The sequence below is a fragment of the Scyliorhinus torazame genome, chromosome 1 (genome assembly GCF_047496885.1).
Source record: "Scyliorhinus torazame isolate Kashiwa2021f chromosome 1, sScyTor2.1, whole genome shotgun sequence".
In the NCBI taxonomy this organism is placed as follows: Eukaryota; Metazoa; Chordata; class Chondrichthyes; order Carcharhiniformes; family Scyliorhinidae; genus Scyliorhinus; species Scyliorhinus torazame.
Window position 1 is genome coordinate 422434708 of NC_092707.1, and position 12925 is coordinate 422447632.

General features: G+C 41.1%; 1 protein-coding gene across 1 annotated transcript in view; it reads left to right on the top strand.

Moving 5' to 3' along the window:
• LOC140425173 (protein EFR3 homolog B-like) overlaps window positions 1-12925 on the top strand; it is a 61483-nt gene that overhangs the window by 8687 nt on the left and 39871 nt on the right. The gene's annotated exons all lie outside the window — the stretch shown is intronic.

Consider the following 12925-nt stretch of genomic DNA (forward strand, 5'->3'; position numbering starts at 1 on the left):
TCTCACAGATTGATTGGTGCTGTTTAATGCTCTCTCACAGATTGATTGGTGCTGTTTAATGCTCTCTCACAGATTGATTGGTGCTGTTTAATGCTGCTCTCACAGATTGATTGGTGCTGTTAATGCTGTCTCACAGATTGATTGGTGCTGTTTAATGCTGCTCTCACAGATTGATTGGTGCTGTTTAATGCTGCTCTCACAGATTGATTGGTGCTGTTTAATGCTGTCTCACAGATTGATTGGTGCTGTTTAATGCTCGTCTCACAGATTGATTGGTGCTGTTTAATGCTGTCTCACAGATTGATTGGTGCTGTTTAATGCTGTCTCACAGATTGATTGGTGCTGTTTAATGCTGTCCTCACAGATTGATTGGTGCTGTTTAATGCTGTCTCACAGATTGATTGGTGCTGTTTAATGCTCTCTCACAGATTGATTGGTGCTGTTTAATGCTGTCTCACAGATTGATTGGTGCTGTTTAATGCTGTCTCACAGATTGATTGGTGCTGTTTAATGCTGTCTCACAGATTGATTGGTGCTGTTTAATGCTGTCCTCACAGATTGATTGGTGCTGTTTAATGCTCTCTCACAGATTGATTGGTGCTGTTTAATGCTGCTCACAGATTGATTGGTGCTGTTTAATGCTGTCTCACAGATTGATTGGTGCTGTTTAATGCTGTCTCACAGATTGATTGGTGCTGTTTAATGCTCTCTCACAGATTGATTGGTGCTGTTTAATGCTGTCTCACAGATTGATTGGTGCTGTTTAATGCTCTCTCACAGATTGATTGGTGCTGTTTAATGCTGCTCTCACAGATTGATTGGTGCTGTTTAATGCTGCCTCACAGATTGATTGGTGCTGTTTAATGCTGTCTCACAGATTGATTGGTGCTGTTTAATGCTGTCTCACAGATTGATTGGTGCTGTTTAATGCTGTCTCACAGATTGATTGGTGCTGTTTAATGCTGTCTCACAGATTGATTGGTGCTGTTTAATGCTGCTCTCACAGATTGATTGGTGCTGTTTAATGCTGCTCTCACAGATTGATTGGTGCTGTTTAATGCTCTCTCACAGATTGATTGGTGCTGTTTAATGCTCTCTCACAGATTGATTGGTGCTGTTTAATGCTGTCTCACAGATTGATTGGTGCTGTTTAATGCTGTCTCACAGATTGATTGGTGCTGTTTAATGCTGTCTCACAGATTGATTGGTGCTGTTTAATGCTCTCTCACAGATTGATTGGTGCTGTTTAATGCTGCTCTCACAGATTGATTGGTGCTGTTTAATGCTCTCTCACAGATTGATTGGTGCTGTTTAATGCTCTCTCACAGATTGATTGGTGCTGTTTAATGCTGTCTTCACAGATTGATTGGTGCTGTTTAATGCTCTCTCACAGATTGATTGGTGCTGTTTAATGCTGCCTCACAGATTGATTGGTGCTGTTTAATGCTCTCTCACAGATTGATTGGTGCTGTTTAATGCTGTCTCACAGATTGATTGGTGCTGTTTAATGCTGTCTCACAGATTGATTGGTGCTGTTTAATGCTGTCTCACAGATTGATTGGTGCTGTTTAATGCTGTCTCACAGATTGATTGGTGCTGTTTAATGCTGTCTCACAGATTGATTGGTGCTGTTTAATGCTCTCTCACAGATTGATTGGTGCTGTTTAATGCTGCCTCACAGATTGATTGGTGCTGTTTAATGCTCTCTCACAGATTGATTGGTGCTGTTTAATGCTCTCTCACAGATTGATTGGTGCTGTTTAATGCTGTCTCACAGATTGATTGGTGCTGTTTAATGCTGCCTCACAGATTGATTGGTGCTGTTTAATGCTCTCTCACAGATTGATTGGTGCTGTTTAATGCTGTCTCACAGATTGATTGGTGCTGTTTAATGCTGCCTCACAGATTGATTGGTGCTGTTTAATGCTCTCTCACAGATTGATTGGTGCTGTTTAATGCTCTCTCACAGATTGATTGGTGCTGTTTAATGCTCTCTCACAGATTGATTGGTGCTGTTTAATGCTCCCTCACAGATTGATTGGTGCTGTTTAATGCTGTCTCACAGATTGATTGGTGCTGTTTAATGCTGCTCTCACAGATTGATTGGTGCTGTTTAATGCTGTCTCACAGATTGATTGGTGCTGTTTAATGCTCTCTCACAGATTGATTGGTGCTGTTTAATGCTGCCTCACAGATTGATTGGTGCTGTTTAATGCTCTCTCACAGATTGATTGGTGCTGTTTAATGCTCTCTCACAGATTGATTGGTGCTGTTTAATGCTGTCTCACAGATTGATTGGTGCTGTTTAATGCTCTCTCACAGATTGATTGGTGCTGTTTAATGCTGTCCTCACAGATTGATTGGTGCTGTTTAATGCTGCTCTCACAGATTGATTGGTGCTGTTTAATGCTGTCTCACAGATTGATTGGTGCTGTTTAATGCTGTCTCACAGATTGATTGGTGCTGTTTAATGCTGCCTCACAGATTGATTGGTGCTGTTTAATGCTGCTCTCACAGATTGATTGGTGCTGTTTAATGCTGCCTCACAGATTGATTGGTGCTGTTTAATGCTGCCTCACAGATTGATTGGTGCTGTTTAATGCTGTCTCACAGATTGATTGGTGCTGTTTAATGCTGTCTCACAGATTGATTGGTGCTGTTTAATGCTCTCTCACAGATTGATTGGTGCTGTTTAATGCTGTCTCACAGATTGATTGGTGCTGTTTAATGCTCTCTCACAGATTGATTGGTGCTGTTTAATGCTCTCTCACAGATTGATTGGTGCTGTTTAATGCTGTCTCACAGATTGATTGGTGCTGTTTAATGCTGTCTCACAGATTGATTGGTGCTGTTTAATGCTGTCCTCACAGATTGATTGGTGCTGTTTAATGCTGTCTCACAGATTGATTGGTGCTGTTTAATGCTGTCTCACAGATTGATTGGTGCTGTTTAATGCTGTCTCACAGATTGATTGGTGCTGTTTAATGCTCTCTCACAGATTGATTGGTGCTGTTTAATGCTCTCTCACAGATTGATTGGTGCTGTTTAATGCTCTCTCACAGATTGATTGGTGCTGTTTAATGCTGTCTCACAGATTGATTGGTGCTGTTTAATGCTGTCTCACAGATTGATTGGTGCTGTTTAATGCTGTCTCACAGATTGATTGGTGCTGTTTAATGCTCTCTCACAGATTGATTGGTGCTGTTTAATGCTGTCTCACAGATTGATTGGTGCTGTTTAATGCTGTCTCACAGATTGATTGGTGCTGTTTAATGCTGTCCTCACAGATTGATTGGTGCTGTTTAATGCTGTCTCACAGATTGATTGGTGCTGTTTAATGCTCTCTCACAGATTGATTGGTGCTGTTTAATGCTGTCTCACAGATTGATTGGTGCTGTTTAATGCTGTCTCACAGATTGATTGGTGCTGTTTAATGCTGTCTCACAGATTGATTGGTGCTGTTTAATGCTCTCTCACAGATTGATTGGTGCTGTTTAATGCTGTCTCACAGATTGATTGGTGCTGTTTAATGCTGTCTCACAGATTGATTGGTGCTGTTTAATGCTGTCTCACAGATTGATTGGTGCTGTTTAATGCTCTCTCACAGATTGATTGGTGCTGTTTAATGCTCCTCACAGATTGATTGGTGCTGTTTAATGCTGCCTCACAGATTGATTGGTGCTGTTTAATGCTCTCTCACAGATTGATTGGTGCTGTTTAATGCTGTCTCACAGATTGATTGGTGCTGTTTAATGCTGCCTCACAGATTGATTGGTGCTGTTTAATGCTGCCTCACAGATTGATTGGTGCTGTTTAATGCTCTCTCACAGATTGATTGGTGCTGTTTAATGCTGTCTCACAGATTGATTGGTGCTGTTTAATGCTCTCTCACAGATTGATTGGTGCTGTTTAATGCTGCCTCACAGATTGATTGGTGCTGTTTAATGCTCTCTCACAGATTGATTGGTGCTGTTTAATGCTCTCTCACAGATTGATTGGTGCTGTTTAATGCTGCTCTCACAGATTGATTGGTGCTGTTTAATGCTGTCTCACAGATTGATTGGTGCTGTTTAATGCTGTCTCACAGATTGATTGGTGCTGTTTAATGCTCTCTCACAGATTGATTGGTGCTGTTTAATGCTGCCTCACAGATTGATTGGTGCTGTTTAATGCTCTCTCACAGATTGATTGGTGCTGTTTAATGCTGTCTCACAGATTGATTGGTGCTGTTTAATGCTGTCTCACAGATTGATTGGTGCTGTTTAATGCTCCTCACAGATTGATTGGTGCTGTTTAATGCTGTCTCACAGATTGATTGGTGCTGTTTAATGCTGCCTCACAGATTGATTGGTGCTGTTTAATGCTCTCTCACAGATTGATTGGTGCTGTTTAATGCTCTCTCACAGATTGATTGGTGCTGTTTAATGCTGCCTCACAGATTGATTGGTGCTGTTTAATGCTCTCTCACAGATTGATTGGTGCTGTTTAATGCTCTCTCACAGATTGATTTGTGCTGTTTAATGCTGCTCTCACAGATTGATTGGTGCTGTTTAATGCTCTCTCACAGATTGATTGGTGCTGTTTAATGCTGCCTCACAGATTGATTGGTGCTGTTTAATGCTCTCTCACAGATTGATTGGTGCTGTTTAATGCTGTCTCACAGATTGATTGGTGCTGTTTAATGCTGTCTCACAGATTGATTGGTGCTGTTTAATGCTGCCTCACAGATTGATTGGTGCTGTTTAATGCTGTCTCACAGATTGATTGGTGCTGTTTAATGCTGCCTCACAGATTGATTGGTGCTGTTTAATGCTGTCTCACAGATTGATTGGTGCTGTTTAATGCTGTCTCACAGATTGATTGGTGCTGTTTAATGCTGTCTCACAGATTGATTGGTGCTGTTTAATGCTGTCTCACAGATTGATTGGTGCTGTTTAATGCTGTCTCACAGATTGATTGGTGCTGTTTAATGCTGTCTCACAGATTGATTGGTGCTGTTTAATGCTCTCTCACAGATTGATTGGTGCTGTTTAATGCTGTCTCACAGATTGATTGGTGCTGTTTAATGCTCTCTCACAGATTGATTGGTGCTGTTTAATGCTCTCTCACAGATTGATTGGTGCTGTTTAATGCTGTCTCACAGATTGATTGGTGCTGTTTAATGCTCTCTCACAGATTGATTGGTGCTGTTTAATGCTGCCTCACAGATTGATTGGTGCTGTTTAATGCTCTCTCACAGATTGATTGGTGCTGTTTAATGCTGCCTCACAGATTGATTGGTGCTGTTTAATGCTGTCCTCACAGATTGATTGGTGCTGTTTAATGCTGTCTCACAGATTGATTGGTGCTGTTTAATGCTCTCTCACAGATTGATTGGTGCTGTTTAATGCTGTCTCACAGATTGATTGGTGCTGTTTAATGCTGCCTCACAGATTGATTGGTGCTGTTTAATGCTGCCTCACAGATTGATTGGTGCTGTTTAATGCTGTCTCACAGATTGATTGGTGCTGTTTAATGCTCTCTCACAGATTGATTGGTGCTGTTTAATGCTGTCTCACAGATTGATTGGTGCTGTTTAATGCTGTCTCACAGATTGATTGGTGCTGTTTAATGCTGCCTCACAGATTGATTGGTGCTGTTTAATGCTGTCTCACAGATTGATTGGTGCTGTTTAATGCTGCCTCACAGATTGATTGGTGCTGTTTAATGCTGCTCTCACAGATTGATTGGTGCTGTTTAATGCTGTCTCACAGATTGATTGGTGCTGTTTAATGCTGCCTCACAGATTGATTGGTGCTGTTTAATGCTCTCACAGATTGATTGTGCTGTTTAATGCTTCTCACAGATTGATTGGTGCTGTTTAATGCTGTCTCACAGATTGATTTGTGCTGTTTAATGCTGTCTCACAGATTGATTGGTGCTGTTTAATGCTGCTCTCACAGATTGATTGGTGCTGTTTAATGCTGTCTCACAGATTGATTGGTGCTGTTTAATGCTGTCTCACAGATTGATTGGTGCTGTTTAATGCTGTCTCACAGATTGATTGGTGCTGTTTAATGCTGTCTCACAGATTGATTGGTGCTGTTTAATGCTGTCTCACAGATTGATTGGTGCTGTTTAATGCTGCTCTCACAGATTGATTGGTGCTGTTTAATGCTCTCTCACAGATTGATTGGTGCTGTTTAATGCTGCTCTCACAGATTGATTGGTGCTGTTTAATGCTGCTCTCACAGATTGATTGGTGCTGTTTAATGCTCTCTCACAGATTGATTGGTGCTGTTTAATGCTCTCTCACAGATTGATTGGTGCTGTTTAATGCTGCCTCACAGATTGATTGGTGCTGTTTAATGCTCTCTCACAGATTGATTGGTGCTGTTTAATGCTGCTCTCACAGATTGATTGGTGCTGTTTAATGCTCTCTCACAGATTGATTGGTGCTGTTTAATGCTGCTCTCACAGATTGATTGGTGCTGTTTAATGCTCTCTCACAGATTGATTGGTGCTGTTTAATGCTGCTCTCACAGATTGATTGGTGCTGTTTAATGCTGCTCTCACAGATTGATTGGTGCTGTTTAATGCTCCCTCACAGATTGATTGGTGCTGTTTAATGCTCTCTCACAGATTGATTGGTGCTGTTTAATGCTGTCTCACAGATTGATTTGTGCTGTTTAATGCTCTCTCACAGATTGATTGGTGCTGTTTAATGCTGTCTCACAGATTGATTGGTGCTGTTTAATGCTGTCTCACAGATTGATTGGTGCTGTTTAATGCTGTCTCACAGATTGATTGGTGCTGTTTAATGCTCTCTCACAGATTGATTGGTGCTGTTTAATGCTGTCTCACAGATTGATTGGTGCTGTTTAATGCTGTCTCACAGATTGATTGGTGCTGTTTAATGCTGTCTCACAGATTGATTGGTGCTGTTTAATGCTCTCTCACAGATTGATTGGTGCTGTTTAATGCTGTCTCACAGATTGATTGGTGCTGTTTAATGCTCTCTCACAGATTGATTGGTGCTGTTTAATGCTGTCTCACAGATTGATTGGTGCTGTTTAATGCTGTCTCACAGATTGATTGGTGCTGTTTAATGCTCTCTCACAGATTGATTGGTGCTGTTTAATGCTGTCTCACAGATTGATTGGTGCTGTTTAATGCTCTCTCACAGATTGATTGGTGCTGTTTAATGCTGTCTCACAGATTGATTGGTGCTGTTTAATGCTCTCTCACAGATTGATTGGTGCTGTTTAATGCTGTCTCACAGATTGATTGGTGCTGTTTAATGCTGTCTCACAGATTGATTGGTGCTGTTTAATGCTGCTCTCACAGATTGATTGGTGCTGTTTAATGCTGTCTCACAGATTGATTGGTGCTGTTTAATGCTGTCTCACAGATTGATTGGTGCTGTTTAATGCTCTCTCACAGATTGATTGGTGCTGTTTAATGCTGTCTCACAGATTGATTGGTGCTGTTTAATGCTGCTCTCACAGATTGATTGGTGCTGTTTAATGCTGTCTCACAGATTGATTGGTGCTGTTTAATGCTGCCTCACAGATTGATTGGTGCTGTTTAATGCTCTCTCACAGATTGATTGGTGCTGTTTAATGCTGTCTCACAGATTGATTGGTGCTGTTTAATGCTGTCTCACAGATTGATTGGTGCTGTTTAATGCTCTCTCACAGATTGATTGGTGCTGTTTAATGCTGTCTCACAGATTGATTGGTGCTGTTTAATGCTGTCTCACAGATTGATTGGTGCTGTTTAATGCTCTCTCACAGATTGATTGGTGCTGTTTAATGCTCTCTCACAGATTGATTGGTGCTGTTTAATGCTGCTCTCACAGATTGATTGTGCTGTTTAATGCTGTCTCACAGATTGATTGGTGCTGTTTAATGCTCTCTCACAGATTGATTGGTGCTGTTTAATGCTGCTCTCACAGATTGATTGGTGCTGTTTAATGCTGTCTCACAGATTGATTGGTGCTGTTTAATGCTGCTCTCACAGATTGATTGGTGCTGTTTAATGCTGTCTCACAGATTGATTGGTGCTGTTTAATGCTGTCCTCACAGATTGATTGGTGCTGTTTAATGCTGTCTCACAGATTGATTGGTGCTGTTTAATGCTCTCTCACAGATTGATTGGTGCTGTTTAATGCTCGTCTCACAGATTGATTGGTGCTGTTTAATGCTGTCTCACAGATTGATTGGTGCTGTTTAATGCTCTCTCACAGATTGATTGGTGCTGTTTAATGCTGTCTCACAGATTGATTGGTGCTGTTTAATGCTGTCTCACAGATTGATTGGTGCTGTTTAATGCTGTCTCACAGATTGATTGGTGCTGTTTAATGCTCTCTCACAGATTGATTGGTGCTGTTTAATGCTGTCTCACAGATTGATTGGTGCTGTTTAATGCTGCCTCACAGATTGATTGGTGCTGTTTAATGCTGTCTCACAGATTGATTGGTGCTGTTTAATGCTGTCTCACAGATTGATTGGTGCTGTTTAATGCTGCCTCACAGATTGATTGGTGCTGTTTAATGCTGTCTCACAGATTGATTGGTGCTGTTTAATGCTCTCTCACAGATTGATTGGTGCTGTTTAATGCTGTCTCACAGATTGATTGGTGCTGTTTAATGCTGCCTCACAGATTGATTGGTGCTGTTTAATGCTGTCTCACAGATTGATTGGTGCTGTTTAATGCTGCTGCTCTCACAGATTGATTGGTGCTGTTTAATGCTGTCTCACAGATTGATTGGTGCTGTTTAATGCTGTCTCACAGATTGATTGGTGCTGTTTAATGCTGTCTCACAGATTGATTGGTGCTGTTTAATGCTGCTCTCACAGATTGATTGGTGCTGTTTAATGCTGCCTCACAGATTGATTGGTGCTGTTTAATGCTGTCTCACAGATTGATTGGTGCTGTTTAATGCTGTCTCACAGATTGATTGGTGCTGTTTAATGCTGTCTCACAGATTGATTGGTGCTGTTTAATGCTGTCTCACAGATTGATTGGTGCTGTTTAATGCTGTCTCACAGATTGATTGGTGCTGTTTAATGCTGTCTCACAGATTGATTGGTGCTGTTTAATGCTGTCTCACAGATTGATTGGTGCTGTTTAATGCTGTCTCACAGATTGATTGGTGCTGTTTAATGCTGTCTCACAGATTGATTGGTGCTGTTTAATGCTCTCTCACAGATTGATTGGTGCTGTTTAATGCTGCCTCACAGATTGATTGGTGCTGTTTAATGCTGTCTCACAGATTGATTGGTGCTGTTTAATGCTCTCTCACAGATTGATTGGTGCTGTTTAATGCTCCCTCACAGATTGATTGGTGCTGTTTAATGCTCTCTCACAGATTGATTGGTGCTGTTTAATGCTGTCTCACAGATTGATTGGTGCTGTTTAATGCTGTCTCACAGATTGATTGGTGCTGTTTAATGCTGTCTCACAGATTGATTGGTGCTGTTTAATGCTGTCTCACAGATTGATTGGTGCTGTTTAATGCTGCCTCACAGATTGATTGGTGCTGTTTAATGCTGTCTCACAGATTGATTGGTGCTGTTTAATGCTGCCTCACAGATTGATTGGTGCTGTTTAATGCTGTCTCACAGATTGATTGGTGCTGTTTAATGCTGTCTCACAGATTGATTGGTGCTGTTTAATGCTCTCTCACAGATTGATTGGTGCTGTTTAATGCTCTCTCACAGATTGATTGGTGCTGTTTAATGCTGCCTCACAGATTGATTGGTGCTGTTTAATGCTGTCTCACAGATTGATTGGTGCTGTTTAATGCTGTCTCACAGATTGATTGGTGCTGTTTAATGCTGTCTCACAGATTGATTGGTGCTGTTTAATGCTGTCTTCACAGATTGTTTGGTTGCTGTTTAATGCTCTCTCACAGATTGATTGGTGCTGTTTAATGCTGTCTCACAGATTGATTGGTGCTGTTTAATGCTGTCTCACAGATTGATTGGTGCTGTTTAATGCTGTCTCACAGATTGATTGGTGCTGTTTAATGCTGTCTCACAGATTGATTGGTGCTGTTTAATGCTGTCTCACAGATTGATTGGTGCTGTTTAATGCTGTCTCACAGATTGATTGGTGCTGTTTAATGCTGTCTCACAGATTGATTGGTGCTGTTTAATGCTGTCTCACAGATTGATTGGTGCTGTTTAATGCTGTCTCACAGATTGATTGGTGCTGTTTAATGCTGTCTCACAGATTGATTGGTGCTGTTTAATGCTGTCTCACAGATTGATTGGTGCTGTTTAATGCTGTCTCACAGATTGATTGGTGCTGTTTAATACTGTCTCACAGATTGATTGGTGCTGTTTAATGCTGTCTCACAGATTGATTGGTGCTGTTTAATGCTGCCTCACAGATTGATTGGTGCTGTTTAACGCTGTCTCACAGATTGATTGGTGCTGTTTAATGCTGTCTCACAGATTGATTGGTGCTGTTTAATGCTGCCTCACAGATTGATTGGTGCTGTTTAATGCTCTCTCACAGATTGATTGGTGCTGTTTAATGCTGTCTCACAGATTGATTGGTGCTGTTTAATGCTGCCTCACAGATTGATTGGTGCTGTTTAATGCTGTCTCACAGATTGATTGGTGCTGTTTAATGCTGCCTCACAGATTGATTGGTGCTGTTTAATGCTGTCTCACAGATTGATTGGTGCTGTTTAATGCTGTCTCACAGATTGATTGGTGCTGTTTAATGCTGTCTCACAGATTGATTGGTGCTGTTTAATGCTGCTCTCACAGATTGATTGGTGCTGTTTAATGCTGTCTCACAGATTGATTGGTGCTGTTTAATGCTGTCTCACAGATTGATTGGTGCTGTTTAATGCTCTCTCACAGATTGATTGGTGCTGTTTAATGCTGTCTCACAGATTGATTGGTGCTGTTTAATGCTGTCTCACAGATTGATTGGTGCTGTTTAATGCTCTCTCACAGATTGATTGGTGCTGTTTAATGCTGTCTCACAGATTGATTGGTGCTGTTTAATGCTGTCTCACAGATTGATTGGTGCTGTTTAATGCTGTCTCACAGATTGATTGGTGCTGTTTAATGCTGCCTCACAGATTGATTGGTGCTGTTTAATGCTGTCTCACAGATTGATTGGTGCTGTTTAATGCTGTCTCACAGATTGATTGGTGCTGTTTAATGCTGTCTCACAGATTGATTGGTGCTGTTTAATGCTGTCTCACAGATTGATTGGTGCTGTTTAATGCTCTCTCACAGATTGATTGGTGCTGTTTAATGCTGTCTCACAGATTGATTGGTGCTGTTTAATACTGTCTCACAGATTGATTGGTGCTGTTTAATGCTGTCTCACAGATTGATTGGTGCTGTTTAATGCTGTCTCACAGATTGATTGGTGCTGTTTAATGCTGTCTCACAGATTGATTGGTGCTGTTTAATGCTCTCTCACAGATTGATTGGTGCTGTTTAATGCTGTCTCACAGATTGATTGGTGCTGTTTAATGCTGTCTCACAGATTGATTGGTGCTGTTTAATGCTGTCTCACAGATTGATTGGTGCTGTTTAATGCTCTCTCACAGATTGATTGGTGCTGTTTAATGCTGCCTCACAGATTGATTGGTGCTGTTTAATACTGTCTCACAGATTGATTGGTGCTGTTTAATGCTGTCTCACAGATTGATTGGTGCTGTTTAATGCTGCCTCACAGATTGATTGGTGCTGTTTAACGCTGTCTCACAGATTGATTGGTGCTGTTTAATGCTCTCTCACAGATTGATTGGTGCTGTTTAATGCTGCCTCACAGATTGATTGGTGCTGTTTAATGCTGCCTCACAGATTGATTGGTGCTGTTTAATGCTGTCTCACAGATTGATTGGTGCTGTTTAATGCTCTCTCACAGATTGATTGGTGCTGTTTAATGCTGTCTCACAGATTGATTGGTGCTGTTTAATGCTGTCTCACAGATTGATTGGTGCTGTTTAATGCTGTCTCACAGATTGATTGGTGCTGTTTAATGCTGTCTCACAGATTGATTGGTGCTGTTTAATGCTGTCTCACAGATTGATTGGTGCTGTTTAATGCTCTCTCACAGATTGATTGGTGCTGTTTAATGCTGTCTCACAGATTGATTGGTGCTGTTTAATGCTGTCTCACAGATTGATTGGTGCTGTTTAATGCTGTCTCACAGATTGATTTGTGCTGTTTAATGCTCTCTCACAGATTGATTGGTGCTGTTTAATGCTGTCTCACAGATTGATTGGTGCTGTTTAATGCTCTCTCACAGATTGATTGGTGCTGTTTAATGCTGTCTCACAGATTGATTGGTGCTGTTTAATGCTGTCTCACAGATTGATTGGTGCTGTTTAATGCTGTCTCACAGATTGATTGGTGCTGTTTAATGCTCTCTCACAGATTGATTGGTGCTGTTTAATGCTGTCTCACAGATTGATTGGTGCTGTTTAATGCTGTCTCACAGATTGATTGGTGCTGTTTAATACTGTCTCACAGATTGATTGGTGCTGTTTAATGCTGTCTCACAGATTGATTGGTGCTGTTTAATGCTGTCTCACAGATTGATTGGTGCTGTTTAATGCTGTCTCACAGATTGATTGGTGCTGTTTAATGCTGTCTCACAGATTGATTGGTGCTGTTTAATGCTGCCTCACAGATTGATTGGTGCTGTTTAATGCTGTCTCACAGATTGATTGGTGCTGTTTAATGCTCTCTCACAGATTGATTGGTGCTGTTTAATGCTCTCTCACAGATTGATTGGTGCTGTTTAATGCTGTCTCACAGATTGATTGGTGCTGTTTAATGCTGTCTCACAGATTGATTGTTGCTGTTTAATGCTGTCTCACAGATTGATTGGTGCTGTTTAATGCTGTCTCACAGATTGATTGGTGCTGTTTAATGCTGTCTCACAGATTGATTGGTGCTGTTTA